We start from the raw sequence: 11,232 nt of genomic DNA on the forward strand, positions 1-11,232 counted from the left end.
ACATAACAGGACATAAAAGGACGACATCACTTAAAAGCAATTCTATAAAAATGTGTTTTAAGAAGTGATTTAAAAGAAGTCAGTGATTCTGCAAACCTTATCTCCTCAGGTAGTGGCTTGTTTTTGAAAATGTTCAGAATTTAAAATATATCTCATCTTCTGCACTGGATCCTTTTCTTTGCCGTGATTCATTATTTGAAAGAGGTGACCTACATTTGTCCCCAACTCTGTTTTGTTCCCCTCATTGGTTACTTTGTTACACCTTATTTTAAAAAGTTAAGTATTAGTGGGGCTGAGTATTGCAAACAAATTTTCAATACCTGTACTGATACTATGACATTGACACCAGTTTCACAACAACACTTTTGTTTTTTTAGACCAATTTCAAAAACAAAAAAAAATTCAAGGAAAAGAAAATTGCAGTTTAGAAGGGGAGAGTGTGATCCAGGTTATTTTTTGAGTAGCTACAATTTACAGATGTCCCCTGGAGGTCTCAAGAATATCGCTAGATGCAACAATAGATGTCCCTTAAACACCTCACATGCCATCAAAGGATGCTACAATTTACTGATGAGCCTTAAACGCCTCAGATGCTGAAACCAAGTGACTTTATCGATGTGGGCGGACCGCGCAAGTAGTCGTTTGAAGTATTGCTGTGGCAATTATGGGTTTTAAAACAAAAACGTGTTGGTGAGGATGTACATATCGATGTTTTGCACCCAACTTTATGTATCATTATTATATTTGAGGGCTTTTATATCAAAATCTTAAACTCAAGGTGTATAAAAATAACGTAATCAAATGTGATGAGCAAGCTAGGTACGGATGCTGGCAAAGCAATATAATATTAAGGGTTGGAAACATGGATCATTGTGTGATAGGCAGCTGTCTTAACCCACTTGTTGTAGCAATCACCGCCTGCATGTTCAGCCAAAGCACCAGACAACTACAGCAAACAACTACAAAGACATGGTACAGTACTCATTAAGCCAATACTAAAATAGGAGTGTTTCATATCTGTAAACAATTCTAATCCCCTTTGTGACAATGAAATATTAGTAATAACAGTATTCGGTTTAATAATTGTATAACACTGAGGGTCAATGTCCTGTATAGACAACAGCATAAAAGAAAGATCCCAGACACTATTAGTGTGCTATTCATTAAGTAAACTGGCAGCAGATGAGAGAAGATGTGCAGACTGAAGGAAGAAGCAATAGCTTTTAATTTCCTGAAGGGAGCACGCCCTGCTGCTGCTCTGCAGCTTCTGTTTATCCGATGGTCTGTAATTCCTCCCGTCCTCTCCCTCGTGTCGAGTTACAGACTCTGCTTCAAACACACCATCTCTGCCACAGCAAAGACACTGTGTGCCCATGATACAGCATACCTCCGCTATCTGTACCAGTGTGACACAGCTGCACATTAACCTCACAGGTCTAGTAATGACCACGAAACCCAGCGGACCAGCTGTGGAGATGTAAACGCACAGCAAATGGCGAAGTCAGAAGTGTACAGTCCATACAAAAATCTAGTAATTGTATGGCTACGACCAAACTAAGATCATTGAAATAACCCCAAAATGTATCTTAAACTATTAGTGTTCGAATTTAAATGTTTTCTATATCCTGGGAACATATTTTTTTTTGCAGAGTTGCATTCTTAATCATTATGTTTTCATGGTCCTCAGAGAATGAAGTCTTATGACACTTTCCACCTTCCTATACTACCACTGTTGGTGGTGGTATAGGAAGGTGGAAAGTGCTTCACAGAGTTCACTCAGATCTTTCCAGTGACTCAACCGACAGTCTGGTTAACTCAACAGGTAAAATATTCTACTTCACCAAGGTTTATTAATGGTTCAGATTCCACCTTGGCCTGTTGATGGTGATTCAACTTTTAGTGAAGTTGAAACGTTTGGAGAAATTGAAAAAGTTTTTGCATAAACCACACAGTACAGGTAGATATTTAATATCAGTGCAGACCCCCTTGAAAACACGTATATATCTACTATCCAAAGAATGTCTGCGGCAATTTTGGTTGCATTTGAATGAATATTTGTGGATGGTGGAGTTATAGGTTGCAGTGAGCCAAAGATTTGTCACAATGCTGTCTACCTCCTGTGAAGATTGGTGGTGCAGTGGTTAGCACTGTTGCTTCTCAACAAGAAGGTTAGGGGTTCAATTCCCCCTTAAACATGTCTTTAAAAAAAAAAAAGTCATACTTTAGCAAAAAGTAACCCAAAAGTCATTTTTGGGTCACATTTTGGACAACATGCTATAGTATGACTTTTGGATCATTTTTAGGCCCCCACGCTATGGGCACACTGATCGACAAAAACAAATTCTTTTGATAACTTTTAATTCCAAACATGTTAAGAGTGCACAGACTAAATTTCAAGTCGGTCCAACAAAATCTGTAGGAGGAGTTTGTTAAAGTACAACGTGTGAATCGCCAAAAATGACGACTAAATTCAAAATGGCGGACTTCCTGTTGCGCTGACGTAATGGTGAACACTCATAGCAATTAATGACTGCCGACAGGAAGTCAAGCATTCTCTGTGTTGTTGACCACAAATCGGCCAACACAACTCTCCATACCGGTGTGAAATATTAGCGATGGCTGTGGCAGACAGATTTACACACACACACACACACACACACACACACACACACACACACACACACACACACACACACACACACACACAAAACCTCCCCACAGACCGGCATTGCGTGCGAGACAGATGTAAACATTTGGGATGAAGGCACCCGTGTTTCATTTATGTGTCAATGCAAAGTTTTTGATGTCCGACGGAGTCAAGGGTAAATTGGACTGACAGATGTTGTGATGTTGCTGTTTGGCAGCTGGTACGATCGCCGGCTTATGTATTAAGTAGGTCAAGAGAATTAGGAGTAACCCAGTGACACCCTTCAGTAATTTATACCATTTCATTGGTTTACAGGATTGTTTTGTCAGCCTCTTGGCCGATTAACACAGCATGAAATTTACTAATCTTTAACATTTTCCATTTCAACTATCATGTTAGATAACTTCTTTTTTTTTTTCTTGTTTTCTATGACCGTTTTCTTTTTTCACTTCAAAGTTCTTATGTCAATCAAGTTTCTGTAGGCAACTTTCTTTTTACAGAAACGGTTTGGTATAGATTGACATATGGCCGAGCTGGTTGCAGATATTTTGCTGTGCTGCCCATGAGAGGAGGAGCTCCGCTGGCTAAACTGAGGCCAGGAAAGAACAAACCGAGGAGAAACAGAGACGGGGCAAAACTCCAGTCCAAAGATCTCGCTGACGCTGTGACAAGGTTTACAGAAGTGACTCATGTGGGCTACAAGGCCAGGGCAGAGCCCGGGTTTCGAATCAGGCTGCAAAAGCCTCCCGGGTGCTGGTGCCGGTGCCGGTGCCAGGCTTCCATGACAGCTGGAAGTAGAGAAAGTTGACGGAAAAAGAAAAAAAAAAAGCTCGCTATAAATGAGACCGGCTTACAAATGGGTGCCAGTCTGTCAGCGGGCGACATGGAGAGAGAAACCAGAGATGCCATCATGCGTCGAGGGCCAGTCTAAGGAATGATGATTCAAATATTATGAAAAGATATTTGTCTGTTTATTTGAAGCTGTCCAGAACAAAACACTGTGTTCCCTTGTCCCCTGATCATAAATTGCCTTGCTCAAGGGCCAGTTATTACAAGTTTCCAAAGACGAAAACTGCATTAGTTGCAGTCACACGGCTGCTTACTCAATTAACAGAAAAAAGTCTGGGATTTAAACACATCCATTTACTCTGTCCCATACAAGCAGGATTCACACAAAGTCCTTATAACATTAGGCACAAAACATACCTGCCATATATTAATATTAACAGAATATTAAATCAGTGTATTTTTTGATGATAACACCGTAATTAAATACACATGAACATATCTAGAAACACACAATTACTGATCCTGTCAGCTGCTGGCATGTGACCTCAAGCAGATACCGGGTCCGTTTGAAATTGAAGGTCAGACTTGGTAGCACACATATCTAATAGTGAATCTGTGTTTACCAGCAACATTCCTTCACCAAAAAGCTCCAGTTACAACCGGCCTCGGTAATATTCTGCTCCATTGCTTGTAGAGCAGAGCTACTCAGAGGAAGCCATTCTGCTCACATTACTAGGTCAGTGGCATTGCTTTACCGGGCAGCACACCTGGGACCGTTTCAAGTGGAAGCGGGAAATACCTATTTAAAAGGTTACAAGGAGATGGTGTATCTAATATCAAGATTACAGTTAGGGATGTAAAAGTTGAAGGTATATATATCTATATAGATATATATACACACATATATCTATATAGATATATATACACATATATATACACACACACACATATATATATCATATATATATATATATATATATCAATTTTATTTCTTGTATGCACAATGACTTAATAACTGCAAAATTCATTAGATATTGTCTCTCTTTATGAAACCAGCCCCCACCCTTTTTGTTTTTTTCAATCCTTTAACTGTAGCTTGGACAGAGGCGATGAGAAACGTGAGGGTGCGGTGTTGGGTTCCCTCCAGACCCATTTTGTGTCCTCAATCGGTGGCGCGAGACAAAAGGACCACAGAAACCAGAGCTCGAGGTAGTGCTGCACTTTTGCTGCGAGTCAGGAGGGGTAGAAGAATGGAGTCCTTTCTCTGCTCAGCCTGGCTGGCTGTACTGTACACCTCGGAGAAGCACTCAGCACCGAGGGGAGATGGGCTGCCTTGATAATAGACACACACAGACACACAGACAGACAGACACACACACACACACACACACACACACACACACACACACACCTCCTCTTCAGGATCCCCTCTGCTTGCTAGAGCTTGAGAGGGAGAGAGAGAGAGGGAGGCAAGGGAGGGTTTGAGGTATTTTGTGTTGGTGTGAATTCATCCGCTCGCTGAGTCACTACAATCGCATTTGTCTGGCTTCAGTTCAAACTGTGAGAGTGAGAAAGCATCGTCCTCGTCTCATCTGACACTGCAGCCATTTGTGGGAAGAAGAAAGAGAAGGACAAAAAAAAAAAAAAACACTGTTCATCGCTGCTTTTTGTCAGTTTTGAGTCCCGACACAAATACAGCACTCAGAGTCGCTGTAGCTATTGAGAGCTGCCTCGTTTTCTGTGCTCTCTTTTCACACACACAAACAATGAAAGCGCAGAGATGCTTTGAGAGAGAAACTGGCACATGTATTGTGCTCAAAGCCCAGAAGTTCTGCAGAACATCGTGATCGTCCCCATGAGGGCAACGCCATCCGAAACAATGGTCCTCACATCGAAGCAGTCTGTACAACAAATCAGGCAAAACAAAATGAAAAATTGCAGCGACCTCAGTCAAAAAGAACAACAGGATCCTCTTGAGGAGCTGCATTGGAGGACTCCGTGCTCTGTAGGAGACACCTAATGTGTTAGGATTTGATTTTGCTTTTGAAAATTCCACATTACTGTCCTCGTCTGCCTCATCATAAAAAGAGATGGAGGTTGTAGGATTGCCTGAATCACAGGATTCATATGCGATGATATCCCCCAGAGGGAATTTTCTTAAATTTGGTACAAACGTTCACTTGGACTCAAGGATGAACCGATTCGATTTTGGTGGTCAAAGGTCAATATGCCCTCATGAAACACGACTGTGGCCAAAACTCATTGTTCAACACCACAGCTGAGCAACAGAAGGGTAGATCGTGATCATATTTCTCATTTGTTCAGGTGTGGAATTGGTGATAGTAATCTTATTCAGTGCTGTCGGGTTTAAGATGTGTGTGAAGCATCCACGCTGTTGAATTCGAAGCTTCTTTGAAGCAACGTCCATATTTGTAGCATTGCCTGCTGTCATGGCTAAAACTTTTCTTTTATCAGAATCAGATTTATTGGGTCAAATTCCTTCAAAGTCTTCACTACATATGTTATATAAGTCTGGACAGACATAGATGTAAACTGTAACTTGACTGGTTGGCGGCTTCATACCAACGCAAGGCGTTAAATCTAGTTGACCAATGTGTTGAAGTCAGTTTACTGCAAACACGTGATATAGTGAAAATGAGTGTTGATAAGGTATATTCTATTACTTACTGCTGAAACAATTAGTTGATCGATCAATTAGTAGAAGACACGAACCTTCAATAAACAACATTTCACTAAATCTTTTTTAGGGAAAACCAAATAAAATTTGCTTTTACCAGCTAGTCCTTTACAGCCTTTCTGTTTTTTTGTGTGTTTTTTTTACTGTTGGTCAGAAAAAGCACGCAATTTAATCATATCTGTAAATCAACACTTTCTTCAGCAGTCCCCGTCGTGCTTTTAACATCAACAGGTGGTCAGTTTTCAAGAAGTAACACAGCAAAAAGTTGATTCTTTGCAGTTCATCGTGAAACCCAGTTAGGCTTCTTCAAGCCAGCTCCCTAATTTGCCTCGCAGTCATTTCTATTACACTGTTGATAATAGCATCTGCTAAATGCTTCAAATTGTAACTGCTCAAGGCTGTGTCAGTTTACTGTGAAGTAGATTAAAACTTGTTCCATTTCTAATAAACTGAAAATATGAGTCTTTTGTTTCAGCCTTTTGATTTGAGGAAACCCACATTAAACTGAAGAGGTCTAATCTAATGGCTTTCGCAGGCCTCGACTTAATAGAAAATAGAACATTTAAAGGGGTGTGTAGCCTCAATATCCACTTTATTGTCTGGTTACCACCGATTCTGCCCACTTTTTAGCAACAAGGCTACTTTGAACGCTTTAAGTTCGATTTAATTTTTCTATTAGCTGTCCTCTGACTGCGCTCCAGCTATCCACGTACGGTGACCTGCCGATGTGTTGCGAGCTTTCACTTCACAATAAAACCAACCCTCTAGAAAGCCAAAGTCACGCAGACAGAAGACTTTCACACAGCGATAAAGTCTGTTTTCCTGCAGATTTCCGAAAGCTTGTGATTACTAAGCTAATTACTGACATTCCTCTGAGAACTTACAGGCTACTGCTCAGAACGTGGCAGCTTATGAGAACAGTGGGCTCCTTATATAGTACTGTAGCAGACATATGCACACAGACAATATGCTGTACTGTCTTATAAGAAGTGAATGAACCGTGTATGGTTTATAAAAGAAAGAATGTAGAAGACAAAAGCCCGTTTCAGGGTAGCTCCAAATTGCTATACAGTTTTAAAGCTGCATAAAGTTGGATTTTAATATAAAAATACACCTGCCTTAACCTAAATTATTGCACAAGAATAAACGTAGCCCTAACTTGTACCACTGTAGTTGAGGTCAACGAAATTATTCTTGGCACCGTTCAGACCAAAGATTTGTGACGCTAAGTTGCAGCAGCGTGAACTGGCCCAGAGAGCTGCTCCAAATTCTTGACCATTTTTTAAATATTTTAGCCATTTCATCACTACAAAAAATTCAAAACCTTTTCACCTCCATTCAACAACAAATTTTATCCTTTTGATTGTAAGTTGAACCAATCATAGCTGAATGACATCAGGCTCCTTCGGCAGTATTGTGTTGCATTGTGTGATTGGTCAGTGGGACAAACTGACAACGAGGCTAATTCGCTGCACCATATCCAGTTAACTTAATAAATTCATGTCATGGATACACAAAACAATTTTTGTCATAAAGCTCCAAATACATGTTGGCTTATCATGATGTCATAATAGATTTCAAATAGATTAGATGAATCGCTTTCATCAAGCCATTAGCTGTGGAAAATAAAGACAACTTGGACGGGAAACACCCTTTTCTATCATTATTGATAACATCATAAACAACCAAACTAAACCCAGATTCATGTCATAATTTTGCAACGAGATACACTTCTTTCACTGAAAAAGGGAGAAGGAAGTCTAAGATGTCTAACCAATAATGTCCAAGACGAGATGCTCAAAAAAAGAAAAAACTAATAACACAGAAGCATCACTGTTGCCAATAAACTTGTGGACTATCTGTCAGTTGATTTTAACCACCACTGTTTTCTGGAAAAACGCGTGCCATTGATGATGACGCAAAACGTAACCATTTAGCTTCGGGGTTGGGAAATATGAATGACTGTGACATAAAAATGCAACCACTGTAAAAACAACATTACCCAATGGTTTCCATCAAAAATGAATATAAAACCCTTAAATTTGCCATTTGTTAAGACTTAAGCAGTTTGTCAAGTGATCTGAGTTTGTGGTAAAAAGCTTTGTAACACTGATCCTGTACAACATAATCCAAAACACTCGCCGCTTCCAATTCTGGAGACATACGCTGTGACCCAATTCCCTAGCGTCAGGTTGGCGCACTTTGAAAATGACAGGGGAACATCACTACAAACCAACAGTAAGAAGGGATGTAATGGTTGCAATCATGGTCGGTGTCTTTCATCTACTGTACACTTGGTATTTGTGTCATCAAACAGCTGAGAAGAAAAAGAAGAAGAAAAAAACAACAACTTTGACCTTCATCTTACAGAGGAACTAAACTGTGGGACACCTCTCATAATTACATGCCTCTAAAAGTTTACGGCCATGTGAGGGAGGCAAGGTGAGTCTGTTGTGGTGTGAAAAGTAGCAGGTAAAAATTGCTTCATGCAGGGGTGACATTTGCTGTCTTTAACAGAAATCTTTAGATTACGTTGTCAAAAGAAGGAAATTGTGATTAATTTCCATGTTGTCAGAGTTGGTGCTAAAACAAATAGTTGCTCTTGATTGGCATTGTAAAATCCATTAGTCTACTGAATGGCTAGGTGCTGAACTTTGATACTTTTATGGCATGGACCAGTTTGCTCCAGTACCATCTACTATCAAAAGATTCCTTTGCATTCGGTGGCAAATTTGGAAACGTAGGCTTGATGCGCACCAACACATTTTTTTTTTTTTAATAATAACTTTAGCATGTTTACACAGGAGTAAATCTCATCAGCATTTACCGCTTTGGCGGCCAAGCAATTTAACATACTAAATTGATCACAGTACAAGACAATGATGATTTAAATAAGTATTTTTAATAAGCAAAATGCCAAAGTAATACTTTCTAACTTCTCAAATGTGAAGATGTCAATGTTTAATCTCTAAAAATGTTTAACTGAATATGTATGGGTTTTGATTGATCACGACAGATGTTCTTCACATTTTATGACGTATTGTTGATGCTTAATGCTTCAACTGAAATTGAGAAAATAATTGATGAAAATAAGTGTTATTGCAGCCCCAGACATGACTATTTTGTGATTTTAGGTCTTTAGTCTAAAAAAAAAACCTTTCCATCACTTTTGGAGATGAGAGATATATTATACTCTTCATAAACAGGTAACTAAAAATGTATCTAAAGTCATAACGAAGGGGACAAAGTTAAATGCGCTCAACGGCTCATATAGAAAAAATATGGATACAATAACGGTGGATTTGTGTTTTCAGTTATTTGCATAATATTTCAGTTTTCCTGACACTGAAGGCACCAAAACACTTTTTACTATATTTGCTATTTTTCTCCCAAAGGCTGCTGTAATTATATTGTTTAAAGCGTTCCGCTCACTTAGCAGCCATGTATTTATGGTGTTATCTACATGGTAATTTAGCAATGAAAGAGTTTTAGGACACCGACCACAAAAAGGCAGAGAATTGCTGTCATTTTTTCCATCACCTCAAAAGCGTGCCTTCGCTTTAAGACAGTGACCAAACAGTACATACTGGGCTTATGCAGTATGTACTGGCTAGTCAGCATCCCATCAACTGAAGTCATTTAAAGCACACTGCCTGACGAGGTTTAAGTCTGGTGTAACCATCATGTCTGTAAACGTGTCCAAATAAATTAAATTCAAACGTGTCTCCAGCTTTAATGAGGCCAAGGAATTAGATCTAAACTACCACAGCAATCTTGTTTTGTGATAATCAGAGTGGAAATGATCCATTTAAATCTGGAGCTGTTTTTTTTTTTTCTTTGAGGCAGGGGTTTGCCGAGCAGGACATTTTGAGGCGATTAGGTGGTTTCAATGAACCACAAATGGGCTTGATAGGGTTCGTATGAGCTAAAAACAAAAACGACTGTCAGAAGTGTGTGGCCCAAATATAAGTTCAAACAGCAAAGACAGTACACGAACTACTAACTAAAGTGTTGCCTCCCAATGTAAAATGTTTTTTTTACTTTTTAAGACACATATAAATGTAAAACAAAAAAAACGGAATCCTATTTGTTAAATTATTCTCTCAGAATTGTGAGAAACAAATTGCTAAATAATAATACTATTAAAATTGTTGGAAAAAAGGGTAATAATTATAAAAAAAAAAAACAAAGTAGGAAACAAATGGGAGAAAAGGAAGAAACAGAACTATAAATGGCTTTTGCTGAAGCTTTGAACTGCATCTTACAGTCTTCATTAGTCACAAGTTCACAAGTTACTCCAAACAACTCAACTTTACTTTCAGAAAGACAGGCAACCATGATTTTCTTATTGTTAAAAAATAAAAAAGGTTTAGAATGTTTAGAAGTGACCTTATCGCACATAAAAAACAAACAATGCATGCAAGGTTTTATTCTTGATTTTGAGCTGAAGGCCCTTTTGTCAGGTTCATGTCTCAAAGCATAAAAACTATTTCTAGTTGCTTGTCTGCTTCTTTTCATACACAGCACACCTCATCCTCTAGTGTAAATACAACAAGAGATAACAAAGTTTGGTGATCACTGATAAATCTGTGGCCACTCTTTTCATGTAAATATTTTAGTACATGTCAGCAGATGTTATAAATTAGAGTCAATGGTCTTTGTAACACTTTGAGAAAGCTGAAAGTCAAAGCGTTACTGGGTTTATTCTCCTGGAAAGCTTTATTAAAGAGATATTCTTGTGTTTGACATGTTTCTGTCTACACAAGACATCGCTGTGCGTCAGTCAACACTGCCCTCTGAGCGGGGTCACCACGCTACATCAGCTTCAACTTATCTCCACTTCCACTGACATGTCGTCTCTCTGTGTGCTCCACCGGACAGCAACAATGCCCCTGACTGAAGTTTAGCCATTGAATCTTAACACAAATGGGAAATTATCAGAAGTCAGTGCAGTTCTTAATTAATCAAACTTTTCATCCCAAAGGTGTTAAGATTGCACTGACAAAATTTCAGGTCGGTCTCTCAAATTCTGTAGGAGGAGTTCGTTAAAGTGTAACACGTGTAAATCGGCAAAATTCGCCCCTTAATTAAAAATGCC

Source organism: Embiotoca jacksoni, unplaced genomic scaffold (assembly GCF_022577435.1).
Source record: "Embiotoca jacksoni isolate LCO1_2020_lvr unplaced genomic scaffold, fEmbJac1.0.p SCAF_29, whole genome shotgun sequence".
Taxonomy (NCBI): domain Eukaryota; kingdom Metazoa; phylum Chordata; class Actinopteri; family Embiotocidae; genus Embiotoca; species Embiotoca jacksoni.